Here is a 17,074-nt window from a genome sequence, read left to right as displayed (position 1 = left end):
GGAGGCCCCTGGGTGGCTCCTGGAGAGCCTGGCCGCATTTCTTCCTGCCCTTGGCCTTAGAGCCCATCACGGTTCACGCCGTTTCTGGTTCCAAAAGGACCTGTGTTAATAAAGACCACATGTTAGGACAGCACCAAAGTGTCTAGAAATCCGGGCCAGGAGGAGGAGGGAGGGGGATTGGCTGTGCCCGCCAGTGGCCTGAGAGCCCTGCCGGCCCGCAGAGACCTGGCCCGGGGCCTGTGGGGAGGGCATGGCCCACGGTCCCCAGCGCCGGCCGTCTCTGGGTTCCAGGAGAACTGCACGATCCTCGGGGAGCTGGTGAGGCTGCAGGCTCAGAAGTCCCGCCTGCTGGGGTTCAGCACGCGTGCCGACTCCGTGCGGGAGATGAACATGGCCAAGACCAGCCAGGTGGTGGCCACTTTCCTAGGTAACCCCGCCTCCCCGAGTCCCAGTGGGGACAGGGGTCAGGCGGACCTTGACTGGACGTGGTGCTGCCTGAGACCCCACTGTGTCAGCCCTTGGGGGTCACCTTCCCGGACCCTTCATTCTGCCTCGAGGGGCGCAGGGTGGGGGGGGGGCTGGGGGGCCGCCACAGGGACGTAGCCGAGCCTCTCCCCTCCGCCCGCAGATGAACTGGCCCAGAAGCTGAAGCCCCTCGGGGAGCAGGAGTGGCCGTGATCCTGGAGCTAAAGAAGGCTGAGTGCCAGAGGCGGGGCCTGCACTTTGACGGGCCCATCAACGCCTGGGACCTGCGCTACTACATGAACCAGGGGGAGGAGACGCGCTACCACGAGGACCACTACCTGCTCAATGAGTCCTTCCCCATGCAGGTGGTCAAGCGCGGGCGGCTGGGCATCTCCCAGGAGCTGCTGGGGCTGACCTTCGACCTGGAGGAGGGCGCCAACGTGTGTCACGAAGACGTGAGGCTCTACACGGTCCGGGACGCGGCCTCGGGCAAGGTCATCCATTGGCAAGTTCTACCTGGACATCTACCCTCGGTGCGTGCGTGCGGGAACCTGTCGGCCGTGGGCCGGGGCTCCTCTGCGGAAGCGGGGCCTCACCCCGCGTCCCTCCCCAGGGAACGGAAGTCCGGGCACGCGGCCTGCTTCGGCCTGCAGCTGGGCTGCCTGCGGCAGGATGGGAGCCGCCAGATCGCCATCGCGGCCATGGTGGCTTAGTTCACCAAGCCCACGCCCAACCCGCCCTCCCTGCTGCAGCACGATGAGCTGGAGACCTACTTCCACGAGTTCGGGCACGTGATGCACCAGCCCTGCTCCCAGGTGGGTGCGGGCGTAGGGCTGCAGTCAGGGGGGCGGGGAGGGCCCGGGCGTGAGCGTGGTCCTCAGGCAGACCCTCACCACGGGATTCTTCCGCTGACGTCACCCCGCACGTGGTGACGCCCTCGGGGTCAGCTTCCATCATCAAACCTCACTCACTGGGTGCATAAACAATGGAAATGGATGTCCTCGAGGCTCTGGAGGCTGGAAGCTCCAGATCAAGGTGTCAGGACTGGTTCCCTACATGTTAAATACATGCACTCAAGAGTTGCCTTTAAAAAAGACAAAAGAAAGGAACGTTGCCTGCAGGTCTGGTGACAGCCGGTGATGAGAACCAGAGGGAAGGCTCTGGGGCCGGGAACGCTGTGCCCTGTGAGGCCCTGGGGCTGCTGCCAGTCTCCGTGGAGGCTCAGCAAGTCCCAGTGACTTCCCCACCGGGGTGCCCCCAGCTGAGCGTCTGGGCCCAGGACCCACTGCTCGCTCAGTCTTCCTGCAGTCAGCCCTTCGTCCTGAGAGCGATCCTCTCACAGGCTGCACCGGGGAGCATGGGGACAGTTTACTGAGCTGTGCAGCCGTCACTACTGCCATGTTTTGGAACATTTCCATCACCCCAAAAATGTCCCACATGCCCTTAGCTATCACTCCTTCCCCTCGTCAGCCCCTGACAACCGGGAACCCACTGTCTGACTCTGTGGATCTACCTGTTCTGGACGTTTCCCATCAGTGGGATCACACCCTGTGTGTCCTGTGTCTGGCTTCTCTCGCTGAGCATCGTGTTCTCAGGGTGCATCCACGTGGCAGCGAGTGTCAGGGCTTCACCCCTCTGCCTGGCTGAGGGACGTCCCCGTGTGTGGAGGGACCTCTTATTACTAGTATGTTTATGAGCAGAAGGTTTTGACTTTGAAGTTCAGTCTATTCACTGTTTTCTTGCACATTTTGCGTCCTATGGAAGAAATCCTTCTCTAACCCGAGGCACTAAGAGTTTCTTCTAACTTTTCTTCCTAGAAGTTGTGTAGTCAAGCTTTTCATTTTTTTGTTGTCCACTGTGGTGGAGTGTTTTCTGTGGTGTGAGGCTGGGGGTCACCCTCTGTCACCACGTGGTCGCCACCGATCCCCACGCAGCCACATGTGATGTGCGTTTCTGTTTAGAGACACCTGGTCTGATAGCAGTTGTTGATTCACTCACTGTGGGGCTGTAACCCTCGCCTAAAGGAAGCTCATCTAACACGCACTGTCCCCGTGAGCACATCACCGCCCTCCTGCACTTGGGACACCGGCCAACACTTCAGGTCTATGCTCGGAGCCGTGTTGAGCACAGAAATCACCCCGAAAACACAAAAATGCACACATCGGGGCATTCAGCAGACCGTGAGAAGGACGCTTGTTTGCAATTGGGGGCTGGAACCGGAAGTTGAGGGTCGAGTGACCCAGGAGTGAGGAGGCAGCGTCTGCCCTGCTCCCTGGGGCCTGGGAAGGACATGCCGGGGTCACTGGGCTCGTGTGGACCCACACCTGCCAGGCCTGGGTTCCAGCCGCACTGTGTCAGGCGCCGTGTCTTCAGCAAGAATTTCAGGCACAAGAGAGGAACAATGAGCACCTGCCAACGGCCGCCATCCGGATCCTCTGTGTCTGCGCCTTTGCCTCCTGGGCGCGGGGCTTTGGCTGGAGAGTGTTGGCTCCGTGGGTGTGGAGGGGGCGCTGTGACCCGCAGGTCGGCTGCCTCTCTGCCTCACTGTGTCCCGGGCAGGTCTGGGGTCCAGGATGGAGCCCTCCTGCAGCTCCACAGGCCGCTTTGCAGGCCGAGTTCGCCACGTTCAGCGGGACGAACGTGGAGCGGGACTTCGTGGAGGCACCTTCGCAGGTGCTGGAGAACTGGGTGTGGGAGGTGGAGCCACTGCTCAGGATATCCCAGCACTACCGCACGGGCAGCGTCGTGCCCCAGGAGCTGCTGGACAGGCTCATCAAGTCCCGGCAGGCCAACACAGGTGCGGCCGGGCCGAGGGAAGGGAAGGGGGCGCCCGGACTGCCCGGCTGGAAAGCACGGCCTGGACACAGAGCCAGCGCCCGGCCCCATCTCCTTCCTCCTGCACGGAGGCTGGGGGCCACGTGAGGCTGACGAGTGTGGCGTCCGCCTTCACCCCCTCCCTCCTCTCTTGGCTGAGTCCTGTGGCCGCGCGGGTTCCCAATGGACTCACCCCCCCGGGGCCTGTCCCTTCAGGTCCTCCCAGCTGCCTGACACCCCTCTGCCCCCAGCGTGGACCCCAGAGCCCTCAGCTCTTCCCACTCCTGGTCCAGCAGGACGGGGTCCCTGCGGCACCCTGGACGGGCGGGCGATGGGCAGCCCGGCCCCTCCCGGGAGGCAGCCTCATGGGGTGGGGAGCGGGGCGAGCATGGCGAGCCACCCATGGTCGAGGGCGTCACCTCGGTGGGGGCGTTGGTGCCGTGGCTACACGCATCCTGATGGCCGGGATCAGACCCAGCTCTGCCACCAACTGGCTGGGTCCCCGGAGCCCGGTCACTGGACCCCATTGTCCCTGTTCAGCATCTGCAACGTGCGTGACCCGAGGACCCCCTCACAGGTGGTGACCGAGTCGGTTTCTGTGGAGGACAGAGAACAGTGAGGCCAGCAGATCAGGAAAGAGCTTGTCACTCATGGTTCTGGGCAGGGGCACGCCTCGTCACCTAGGGCCTCCCAGGAGCACGAGGGTTCGGCAGGAATGAGGGGAGGGGTGGCTGGGGACTGGAGCCTGAGGTGTGGGTCCCCGGGAAGGAGCAGGCTCAGGATTGGCTAGAATGACCCCGGGGCTCCGGGCCTCTCCGGGGTGATGAGGGCAGGGGGACGGTGGCCCCGAGTGTGGGAGCCCCGTACAGAAGGGGCTGGGGTGCAGCCCTGCGCTGGCTGGTTTGTGTCAGAAAGTGAACGACGTGGTTAACGCAGGTACCAGGCCCGACCCAGGGCTCAGCGACAGTTCTTGTTCCTCAACACAAACGCTGTCCCGCTTCGGCCGGTGCTGTGCCTTGTGGTGGAGGAAACCGAGACTCAGAGGACTGTGGGACTCCGGCATCCAGGGTGGGGCCCGGGCACGTGGGCGCCGAAGTCCTCCGGAGCGGCAGGCCCATGGAGCTTCGAGGCTGGGGGAGGTGAGGGTGTGGACACTGGGGCTGCGCAGACGGCCTTGACACTTGAGAACCACTGGCCCGAGGGACCACGGGGACGCCCGTGGAGGGGGGCGCCCAGGAGAGGCGGCCTGCTGGCGCGGGGCGGGGTCCTGAGTGCCGCCCCGCCTGCCCAGGGCGCCCTGTGCTCCTGCCCAGTCGTGGCCGGTGGGGCCGTGAGGCTGCAGGGAGGCCAGTGCCCGGCACGGCGCCTGCTGCCCGCAGAGGCCCGGCGTCCCTCGGGCTGCTTCTGAGCCAGGCGTGCCGGACGAGCCCCTGCGCCTGGCAGAGCCAGCGGGCACGCTCCCCCAGCGCCCCTCCTGTCCTCGGACAGGCACGTCTGCTCAGCCCGGGAGCGGGGCCGGGCGCGCTGAGTCCTGGGCTGGGCAGGGGGCGCAGCCTGGGCAGGTCCTCGAGGCGCCCCGCCTGCTGCTGGCCCGGCAGGGGCCCCGGGGAACCGGCACCTTCCTCTGCGCCCCACGTCGCTCCCTCCCCCAGGCTGGTCCATTTCTACCTGTTTCTGCAAACCAGATAGACCCTGAAGGGACAGAAACTTAGCTCCGTTGAAATGGCTGAAGCTTAGGCTGTCACCTTGGGGTAACTCCTGAGGAGGGTCCTAATAGTTAGGACCCGAGGCCCTTTCTTTCCCATCTCCCTCCTCTCTTCCGCCTCATCCGCCTCTTCTCCCTGAACCCCCCTCCGTGCCCCCGCCCCCCGATTTTACGGCCGTCTTCTTCCTTCAGAAAATCAAGAGCATCAAGAAGAAACTGAGTCTCCTGTGCCTCGACTTCAACAAGAACCTGAACGAGGACACGACCTTCCTGGCATTCACGCACGAGGAGCTGGGTGCGTGCGGGCCCGCGGGGTGGTGGAGAGGCGTCCGTGTGCCCCTGACCCCCAGGAGGGCCTTCTTCTCCTGAGGTTCTCAGAGTGTTTGGGTCCCAAGGTTCTGGATCCTTCCGAGGGGAAGGTGGCTGTCTGTCTATCGAGATTCTGCCCCGAAGGGAGTTGTCCCTCGAGACCCCGCCCACCCCCCCCACCCCCCGCTCTCTGTGATGTTTCTTTAACCTCACAGGGTCCTCCCCCACCTGACCCGTCGTGGGGTCTTGAAGGGCTGGGGCCTGGGCGGCTTTTTCAGCTTCTGCGCTCTTCCCCGAATGCTTTATTTTGAAAACTGCACGCCTGTAGGGAAGTGGCAAGAATAGTACCAGGGAGACCCCGTGTGCTCCCCGGGCCCGGCCTCCCTACGTGGATGCCATGTGTGCTGTTCCTGCGCCGGGGCCTCCGGACACGTCGCCAGGAGCAAGGGCGCCTCCTGAGTCCCCGGGTGCAGGCCCCCCTCGGGAAGCAGAGCGTGGAGCTGTCCCCCAGCCATCCCGATGGTGGTCATTTTTTTAAATTAATTAATTTATTTATTTTTGGCTGCGTTGGGTCTTCGTTACTGCACGTGGGCTTTCTCTAGTTGCGGCGAGCGGGGGCTCCTCTTCATTGCGGGCTTCTCATTGCAGTGGCTTCTTTTGTTTCGGAGCACGGGCTCTAGGCGTCCGGGCTTCAGTAGTTGTGGCACGTGGGCTCAGTAGTTGTGGCTCCCAGGATCTAGAGCGCAGGCTTCAGTAGTTGTGGCGCACGGGCTTAGTTGCTCTGCAGCACGTGGGATCTTCCCGGACCAGGGCTCGAACCCCTGTCCCCTGCATTGGCAGGAGGATTCTTTTTCTGGTTTGTTTTTTGTAACCAAAACATTAATCCCAAGGATTCTCACACAACATATTACAAATGACAGCATGAAAAAAAAAATCTTGCACAGTAACTCAAAGTTCAGCTCTACAATGGACCCTTAAACTGGCAGAGGACATTGGTATCTTGAATAGTCTCAAATTTCCAAATAATATTACAAAGAATTATGCATTCATATATAGCAATCACAGAAGGAACTTATGACCTAAAGCAAAGGTAAACTAACTTTCTTGAAACTTCTTAGATTCTAAACCCACTGGACAACCTCTCGTCCGGTGTGAAGACTGGTGGAATTTTTAAACCTCTAATCTAGGGTAAAGGTGCAGCTTTAATTTTTACCTGCTGGCTTGTGTTCACAGCAGCTTTTAAAGACTGCTTGCTTAACTACAGCTGCATACCATATCCCAGCTACAGAAGGTCTTTTCAGTGTTTGCCAGTTTTGTTTCCATCATATTAAACATCACACTTTAGCTGGGCAGGAGTTAGAGTTTTATTATCAGTCTAGGCAGGACTAAAAATTCAAAGCAAATTCAATTTTGCTTAAGGGAACATTGTAAGGTAACTGTTCTTCATATTACATGCCTCATATGATCCATTTCAAACCATAGAGAATGACACCTCTATGTGTCACTGTTCCAAGAGACAAACAAATGTGAACAGCTAAAACATTTTAAAAATGCACCAAGCTTAGGAAGTCTCAAACAAAACTTGAATTTTGTGTACATACTCCTGTCAAATGAAGTTATTGCCTGTACACCACTCCTCTTGCAAAGTGGTCTTCTGTTTCCTTTCATTTGACCTAGATCGGCTAGGAGACCTAGAGAAAGATTGGGACGGCTTGTGATTTCTCTCCTGGGACAGGGATCTCTCTCTTCTCCTATATCTAGAAAGGGACCTGCTCTGGCTGAGGGAGAAGCTTCTCTGTCTTGGAGATCTGTGGCGAGGTGGAGGACGCCGCCTCCGATAATCATCTCGAGGGCGACGACCCCAAGAAGGAGGCGGTCACGATTTCGACTTCTCTTTTCCCCATTCGACAGGTCCACTCTCACTCGGCAGCCACATAGTGTTCTCCCATCTAGTTCTCGGACAGCATCGGCTGCATCTTGGGGATCTTCACGTTCAACAAGAGCGAAGCCGGTAGGGTTTCTAGCAACCCACACACTTCGGAGTGGTCCATAATAGCCAAAAGCTCGTTCCAATTCAGTCTTGTTACCATCGTTTCCAAGATTCCCTACATAAACTTTACACTCCAACGAACAGGAATCACGATGCATTTCGAGATCTCGGGTTAGAAATGCGGAGGCTCAAATCCACACACCCTTGGCTGGGTCTTCCCGGTCCCCTCGCGCCTGGCACCCACAGATGCTCTCGCACACCCGTCGTCCACGAAATGGCCTGGCAGGTGGATTCTTAACCACTGCGCCACCAGGGAAGTGTTCCCCCCCCACCCCCGGCCATGGCAGTCTTTACGTTTCTGGCCCCATCTGGCTCGAGCCAGGCCTCAGGCATCACGTTTAGCTCCTGTCTCTACAGGCTCCTTCCCAGTTGATCGGTTCCTCAGCCTTTTACAAACTTGCTTCGGTCTTCCCCCCGTGGACAGTTTTGCAAACTCCAGGTCGGGTGGGCAGCGGCCTGTGAGCTCTGCCCAGGGTTCAGACGGGGCTGAGCTTCCTCACCGGTTCTGTGTAACAGGATGTTGCATAAGATGTGACACCTCGTTTGCCTCTGGGCGGCTAGATTTCGGGGATAGCCACGGATGCACGCTGACCCAGGCAGGTGCTTCAGGTCCATCACGCCAACCTCTGCTGCCCTAACTTCTGGTCCCCAAGCCCCTGTCCCGGGCAGCAAGACCCACGTGGCTCCTGGGTTTCACGGGCCACAGGGTGATCCCGGGCCTCTGGAATCTGGCAGCTGAATCTGCTGGCACAAGCTGTCCTGTGGGGCTGCTTTTCCCCCTGTGTGTCCAGCCCGGGGCCCTGCTGTCTTCGCCCGGCCTCCCGGGCGAGAGGGTGAACCCCAGCTCCCTGGAGCAGACATTCAGAGCCCCGGTGACCGGTCTCACGGGGCTGGGGCGGCGGCTGGACATGTGTGGCCAGCCTGGTGGGGTTTGGCCCCGTCTGCAGTTCCAGTTCCAGCTGAGAAAGAGCCTCCCTGTGTTATTTTCTCCTGGTTGTGGAAGGATCCCCGGTGTCATGTGACAGAAATGTAGATGGTGTGTTCTTTCTCTGATTTCTCCCTGCTTCCTCTCCTCCCTCTCCCTCTCTGTCCCTCCCTCTCCCTGTCCCTCCCTCTCCCTCTCTCCCTCTCCCCCTCCCTTCCTCCATGTCCCTCTCCCTCTCCCCCTCTCCCTCCCTCCCTCCCAGAGAGGGAGAGACGGAGGGAGAGGGAGAGACAGGGAGGGAGAGAGGGAGAGGGAGGGAGGGAGGGAGGTTTTATTATATCCTATAATATGGTTTATTATAGGATATTGAATATAGTTCCCTGTGCTATACAATAGGACCCTGTTGTATCTATTTTATATATAGTACTTTGTATCTGCTAATCCCAAACTCCTAATTTATGCCTCCCCTACCCCCTTTCCCCTTTGGTAACCATAAATTTGTGTTCTATATCTGTGAGTCTGTTTTTGTTTCGTAAGTTCATTTGTATCACAGTTTGGATTCCACATGTAAGTGATATCTTATGGTATTTCTCTTTCTCTTTCTTCACTTAGTATGATAATCTCTAGGTCCATCCATGCAGCTGCAAATCCTAATGACCTCATTTTAATTCAATCACTTCTTTAAAGACTCTATCTCCAAATACACTCACATTTGGAGGTACTGGGGGTTAGGGCTTCGACATATGAATTTCGGGGGGACACAGTTCAGGTCATAACACAACTCAAAAGTCCATCAACAAATGGATGGACAAAAAACTGTGTTCCATCTCTACAATGGAGTACCATGTAGCAATAAAGAGGAGCAAATAACATTGATGCACGGTGACATGGATGCATGTCACAGACACAAAAGAATAGATACCATATGATTCCATTGGTGTGAAATTCTCAAACAGGCGAAACTAATGCATAGTAACAGAAATCAGAACTGTGACCATCTCTTAATGGGGATGGGACCCACTTGCGAGGGGTGCCAGGCAGGTGATGGGAATTTTCTGCATCTTGATCTGGGCAGTTGATGACAGACAAATACACATGTAAAAAATCCAGCTATCCTTAAAAAAAAAGGGTCAGATCCTTAAAAAAAATGCAGCTACACATATAAGATCTGTGCATTTTAATAATAAAATCTGGAGCGGAACAAAGCAAAGATCAGAGTCACTCCATCCCAATTCTCTGCTTTATTTTGATTGTAGCAGTTCTCACTCTTTCACATCCCCTTGTTCGTTGTGGAGTTTGCCTGCCTGTCTTGTTCTTGAGACAGGCAGGGGCGGCATTGGTCTGTCTTATTGCTACGTGCATGCCCAGCCCCAGAACCAGGACTGCAATAGTCAGCGGTAGATCCGTGGTTGTGTGACGATGTCTGTGTAAGTTTTTGATTAGTAGTTGCAAACGATTGCATGTCAGTGTGGACAAAGCTGACAGGTACATTACTCATGTGCGTGATTATGGTCACCGTGATGATGACGGGGTGTTAGAAAAGCTTCCTCATGACACAAAAAGAGGAAACAAGTGCTGACCATTCGTTTTGGCTGTCGTGGGATTCAGTCTTTTTTTCTATAGCTTGCTTTTTAAAAACTGCCAACATGCTTGAGGGAGCAAAGCAGGTTGCAGATAGATATGTGTGGTAGAATAGATTAACCTAATGTTTCTAAACACACAGAGAATAACTGAGTTTAGGAACATGTGATAACTGTGGGAAAACCTGGACAGGAAGGAGACAGACCAACACATTCATAGTGGTTGTGTCTGGGGAAGCAGCAGACGGGGATCCGAGAGGCACACAAATGGGCTTCCGCTGTGTCTTGAATATTTATTTCCCTAAAAAAAACCCAAAAAAAACCCCCCTTCTGTTGTGGAAAACAGTATGACAGGTCCACAAAAAATCAGAAATAGAATTACTGTAGAATAGAAATGTGACCCAGCAATTCTACTGGGAATTGAAAGTGTGGTCTCGGGACTTCCCTGGCAGTCCAGTGGTTAAGACTCCACGCTTCCATTGCAGGTGGCACGGGTTCGATCCCTGGTTGGGGAACTAAGATCCCACATGCCATGTGGCATGGCCAAAAGATTAAAAAAAAAAAGGGGGGGTCTCAAACAGATATTTGTACATCCACATTCATAGCAGCATGATTCACACTAGCCAAAAAGTGGACGCAACCACAGTGTCCATGAATGGATGAATGAACAAAATGTGGTCCATCCATACAATGGAATACTGTTCAGTCTTAAAAACGAGGGACTTCCCTGGTGATGCAGTGGTTAAGAATCCAGCTGCCAATTCAGGGGACACAGGTTCGAGCTCTGGTCCGGGAAGATTCCACATGCCACAGAGCAACTAAGCCCATGCACCACAACTGCTGAGCCTGCACTCTAGAGCCCACAAGCCACAACTACTGAGCCCGTGTGCCACAACTACTGAAGCCCGCGCGCCTAGAACCTGTGCTCCGCAACAAGAGAAGCCACCGCAGTGAGAAGCCCACTCACCTCAATGAAGAGTAGCCCCAGCTCACCGCAACTAGAGAAAGCCCATGCACAGCAATGAAGACCCAACGCAGCCAAAAATAAACAAATAAATTTATTTTAAAAATAATTTTAAAAACTATTAAAAAAAAAAAAAAAAGGAAGGAACTTCTGAGGATTCCCTGGTGGTCTAGTAGTTAGGACTCTGTTCTCTCACCACTAAGGGCCCGGATTCAATCCCTGGTCGGGGAACTAAGATCCTGCAAGCTGTGCGGCGTGGCCAAAAAACAAAAAAACAAAAAAAACAAAAACCTAAAGAGAAGTATTTTTAAAAAAAAAGAGAGGAGGAACTTCTGACACTTGCTACAATGTGGATGCACCTTGAGGACATCATGCTCAGTGAAATAAGTCAGTCACAAAGAGTAAATACTGTGTGATTCCACTCATATGAGGTCTCTAAAGGAGTCAAATCCAGAGACAGAAAGCAGAATGGTGGGTGCCAGGGGCTGAGGCTGGGGAGGGATGAGGAGTTAGTGGGGTTTTTTTTTGTTTTTTGTTTTTAATTGAAGTATAGTTGATTTGCAATGTTGTGTTAATTTCCACTGTACTGCAAAGTGATTCAGTTATACATATACATATTCCTTTTCATCGTCTTTTCCATTATGGTTTATCACAGGATGTTGAATATAGTTCCGCGTTCTATACAGTAGGACCTTGTTGTTTACCCATCCTATATATCACAGCTTGCATCTGCTAATCCCAAACTCCCAGTCCTTCCCTCCCCCACCCCCCCGCCTCCTTGGAGACCACAGGTCTGTTCTCTATGTCTGTGAGTCTGTTTCTGTTTCTTAGGTAAGTTCATTTGTGTCATATTTTAGATTCCACACGTAACTGACATCAGATGGTATTTGTCTTTCTCAGTCTGACTGACTTTGCTTAGTATGATAATCTCTAGGTCCATCCATGTTGCTGGAAATGGCATCATTTCACTCTTTTTTATGGCTGAGTAATATTCCATCGTATATACATAGCACATCTTTCTTCAAAAATTTATTTTATTGAAGTATAGTTGATTTACAATGTTCTGTTAATTTCTGCTGTATAAAGTGATTCAGTTATACATATATATACATTCTTTTTCATATCCTTTTCCCTTACAGTTTATCACAGGATACTGAATATAGTTCCCTGTGCTATATAGTAGGACCTTGTTGTTTATCCATTCTCTATACAGTAGTTTGCATCTATTAATCCCAAACTCCCAATCCATCCCTCCTCCACACCCCTAGGAGTTGGTGTTTAATGGGGACAGAGTTTCATTTTCACAAGATGAAGAGAGTTCTGGAGATGGATGCTATTGATAGTTGCACAATGTGAAATTACTTAGTGCCATTGAACTGTACACTTAAAAATGGTTAAGATGGTTTAAAAAAAATTTTTAATCTCAGTCATGATTCTTGACTGAATAAATTAGATCATTAAGGGTTACAAAATGATTACCTCAGTCTATTCTTTCACCTACATTTATTAATTGCCATTCTATTGGAAATAGAGCTTTCTTCTGATCAGCAGGCACGATCTGGTTATCATGAAACACAGTCCCTGCTGAAAAGACAGAAAAGGCTTCAATGATTTAAAAATGTGGCATTTGTAGGAATTCCCTGGCGGTCCAGTGATTAGGACTCAGTGCTTTCACTGCCGGGGCCCGGGTTCGATCCCTGGTCAGGGAACTAAGATCCCACAAGCCGTGCTGTGCGGCCAAAAAAAAAAGGGGGGGCATTTGTGAATAGTCACCTCAAATGGTAATGAGGTTTTTTTGTGTGTGTTTGTTAATTTTATTTATTTATTTTTGGCTGCGCTGGGTCTTCATTGCTGCGCACGGGCTTTCTCTAGTTGGGGCGAGCGGGGGCTACTCTTCGTTGCGGTGCACGTGCTTCTCATTGTGTGGCTTTTCTTGTTGCGGAGCACGGGCTCTAGGTGCCCTGGCTTCAGTAGTTGTGGCACGTGGGCTCACTAGTTGTGGCTTGCGGGCTCTAGAGCGCAGGCTCAGTAGTTGTGGTGCACGGGCTTAGTTGCTCCATGGCATGTGGGATGGTCCCAGACCAGGGTCGAACCCGTGTGCCCTGCATTGGCAGGTGGATTCTTAACCACTGCACCACCAGGGAAGTCCGGTAATGAGGTTTTGAGCACCAGTGGATTTCCATTGATTAAATGTACGCCAGTCTGCAGCCACTGGGGAAAACAGTATGGAGGTTCCTCAGAAAACTAAACATAGAATTACCTAGGGGGTTACTTACAATTTGGGACTTCCTTGGAGGTCCAGTAGTTAAGACTTCACCTTCCAATGCAGGGGGTGTGGGTTCGTTCCCTGGTCAGGGAACTAAGATCCCACATGCCTTGCGGCCAAAAAAACAAAACATAAAACAAAAACAATATTGTAACAAATTCAGTAAAGACTTTAAAAATAGTCCACATCAAAAAAATCTTAAAAAAAAAAATCATCATATGATCCAGCAATCCTGGGCATATATCTGGACAAAACTCTAATTCAAAAAGATACATCCACCCCTATGTTCATTGCAGCACTATTCACAATAGCCAAGACATGGAAATAACTTAAATGTCCATCAACAGATGAATGGATAAAGAAGATGTGGTACATATATACAGTGGAATACTACTCAGCTATAAGTAAGAGCAAAATAATGCCATTTGCAGCAACATGGATGCAACTAGAGATTATCATGCTAAGTGAAATAAATCAGAAAGAGAAAGACAAATACCATAGGATATCACTTATATGTGGAATCTAAAATATGACACAAATGAAGCTATCTATGAAACAGAAACAGACTCACAGACATAGAGAACAGACTTGTGGTCTCCAAGAGGAGGGGGTTGGGGGAGGGATGGAGTGGGAGGCTGGGATTAGCGGATGGAAGCTTTTATATATAGATTGGATGAACAACAAGGTCCTACTGTATAGCACAGAGAACTATATTCAATATCCTTTGATAAACCATAAGGGAAAAGAATATATAAAAAAATAACGTATATAAATGTATAACTGAGTCACTTTGCTGTACAGCAGTAATCAACACAACATTGTAAATCAGCTATACTTCAATTTACAAAAATAGAGTACATGTACGCCAACCTACTACAATCACTATTCTCCCCAGAAAAGGCTCAACTTCCACCCTGATGGAAGGAACAATTTCCCTGCCAGTCGGCCAGGGTGGCAGGAGCTAGCTACTGGCAGCAGTGTCCCTTCACTCTGGCCCACCCAAGCACAGCAGCACCCCCTAGGTCCACAAGCCTGGCTCAGGCCAGCGAGCTCAGGGTGCATGGAGGTGGGTATACCTCACAGGCAGGTATACTCTGGGCCACCCCTGGAACTGCACCCCTGAGGGACAGCCCACCACCCAGCTGAGACCCAAGGGCTGAGCCACAGAACACTATTTCCACTCCTGATGCTAACGTGATCCTCAAATTTTTCCTGGTAGCATACTGAATACCTGAAACGAAAACCTCAACTGGAAAAGTATCACAAAAATGAGGGAATTCAGTAAGTTGGCTAAGTTAAAAAATATATATATAAATACAAAATCCAAAGTCAATAATCTTTCTGTACGCAAAGGACCACTGTTTGGAAAATAACATCCTGTATACATTAGTAATAAAAGGATTAAATACCTAGGAATCGAGTTAAGAAACTTGTAATATCTATATGAAGACTTTAAAACACAGAATAATGAGGTTTAAAATAAGGGCATTCCTTCTGCATAGTGAGAAAGAGGGACCAACTACCGATTATACATTAGCAACATGGGTGAATCTCAAAACCATTAGGCTGAGTGAAAGCAGCCAGACAGAGAAGCCCATACTGCACCAACAGGTGAAAGTCATCCATGAAGATGGACGTGGACCAAAGGTTGCCTGTTGGTGGTGGCAAGGGGGGATACTGAACTGGGAAGGGACACAGGGGACTTCTGGGGTGATGGAAACATTCTATAGTTTGATAAGGATGTCAGTCCTCAGACTGATTCATTTACCGGAATAAACTGCTGCACACCCAGGACTTGTGCATTTCATATTAGACCTCAGTTTACAATGGGAATCCAGTGAGACACTACTAGGTAGAACAACCTTCAAAGTGCAAAGCGCTGATAATCGATGCCACCATTTATTTGTAGCAAAGATAGACACACACGCCTGCACTCGGGCACAGAAGGACTTTGGAAAGACAAGGATTTGGTGTCTTGGTCAGGGGGCCTGGGAATGAAGACTTAGCATATTTTTCACTGTACTCATGATATACTTTTTAATGCATTTTTAGCTTAAAAAAAAAAAAGCAGAACGTATAGCTAAAAAATAAAATCTGACAGGGGAACTTTACCATGTCGAGCTGTTGTGTTTACCATGTGCGTTTGTTACCTGTTGAAAAAATAAGTTGAGATGTCAATTTCCCGCCACATAAAAATGATTCATATGTTAAGATGTCATAGAAATATGGAACAAAACACTAGTTTGATTTAGGGGTGGGGAAGGCCTTTCTAAATAGGCTCTAAAAAAATAGAAGAGCAGACAAATATCAATCTAATCCCTAAAAATAAAATCTCTTTACAGCAAAGATAGGATGACTCAAGATGAAAGTAACACAAGCAGGGGACAGCCCCCAGCAAGGACGAAGGTGACAGCATGTGTCACCACGGAGATAAGGAACAAATTCCAGTGGCCACCAGACACTTGGGAGTGTTGAATCACGCCTAAAAAATGCTAACAAGGGAATTCCCTGGTGTTCCAGTGGTTAGGACCCCACGCACTTTCACTGCCGAGGGCCAGGGTCCAAACCCTGATCGGGGAACTAATTCTGCAAGCCATGCACGTGGCCAAAAAAAAAAAAAATGCTAACAAGACTCACTATTCCATTGACAAGGATCGAAGAGGCAAAAGCCAGGGTAGGGTAAAGTCCTTCGTGGCACTGTTGGTGGGAGAAGCATTAAAACCTCTCCAGGGGGGTAGGTCAGCCACATGACCTGAAGGGGAAATATGAAAACATTTGTACTCAGTGATCCAGGAAGCTCTCTACATATTTCCCTAAAGGATACAATGGAAGAGTCCATACAAGGATGTTCAGTGCAGTGTCGTTTACCAGAGAAGAGGGAACATCTTAATTACCATGAAGGAGCTTACATTTTACATTTGAATTATCTCTAGTCCCTTCGTCTTTTTTTTTTTTAAGATTGATTGATTGATTGATTTGGCTCCGTTGGGTCTTTGTTGCTGCACGTGGCTTTCTCTAGTTGCGGCGAGCGGGGCCTCCTCTTCGTTGTGGTGCGCGGGCTTCTCATTGGGTGGCTTCTCTTGTTGCGGAGCACGGGCTCTAGGCGCGCGGGCTTCAGTAGTTGCGGCACGAGGTCTCAGTAGCTGTGGCTTTCGGGTTCTAGAGCGCAGGCTCAGTAGTTGTGGCGCACGGGCTTAGTTGCTCTGTGGCATGTGGGATCTTCCCGGACCAGGGCTCGAACCCGTGTCCCCTGCACTGGCAGGTGGATTCTTAACCACTGCGCCACCAGGGAAGTCCTAGTCCCTTAGTCTTATGATTAAGGCACCCGTGACTTACGTGGACAGTTACAGTTGAGGTGCCACCAAGTGCTTTCCTAAAAGCACGCGTAGAGGTGGCGGGGCAGGTGTTACTTGACACCCTAACAGCGGCCCTTTGGGTTGTGTGTGCTGGTGACTCACATGTATTTGTCTGTTTCTGCTTTGTTGTCATTTTATAGCAGGTCTTTTCCCAAAGACAAACCAAAGAAAAGGGTTGTTCATCTCAGAATTCAGTAGGACTGAGTCAGGCTGAAAGTATGGAAAGCCCACCTCCCAGATGCTTAAGCAAATAAGGGTTCTGCCTGGGGGTGGCAGGCCAGGGCTACGAGTGACTCTTTTTGCTCCACCATCCATTGCATGGGGCTTCTGGCCTCATGGTCACAGGACAGTTGCTGCCTTGCCAGGCATCACAGCCCGCTCCAGACCAAAGGGCTACAAGGCCACGGGGAGTCCAAGACTCTTCCTTTAAAGGGCGTTCCGGGAAACCGCACCAGCAAGTTCCACTTGCATCGTATTGGCCAGAACTGAGCCACCACCCCCACCCCAAACACGCATGGAATGTCTAACTTCAGACGAGGCCTCCGCGGGGTCACCTGCGACACTGAGGAGCCCACTCTCATCCAGCCTCAGCTGAGAGGCGGCCAGAAGTCCCTGGTAAATCAGGAGTCATCACCCAGGG

General features: G+C 51.9%; 1 pseudogene; it reads right to left on the bottom strand.

Moving 5' to 3' along the window:
* Window positions 1-6,899: 6,899 nt before the first annotated feature.
* LOC133090692 (serine/arginine-rich splicing factor 3-like) lies at window positions 6,900-7,530 on the bottom strand (annotated as a pseudogene).
* Window positions 7,531-17,074: the final 9,544 nt, after the last annotated feature.

This window comes from Eubalaena glacialis, chromosome 4 (assembly GCF_028564815.1).
Source record: "Eubalaena glacialis isolate mEubGla1 chromosome 4, mEubGla1.1.hap2.+ XY, whole genome shotgun sequence".
NCBI classification, from domain to species: Eukaryota; Metazoa; Chordata; class Mammalia; order Artiodactyla; family Balaenidae; genus Eubalaena; species Eubalaena glacialis.
This window is presented reverse-complemented; position numbering and strand designations above follow the sequence as displayed.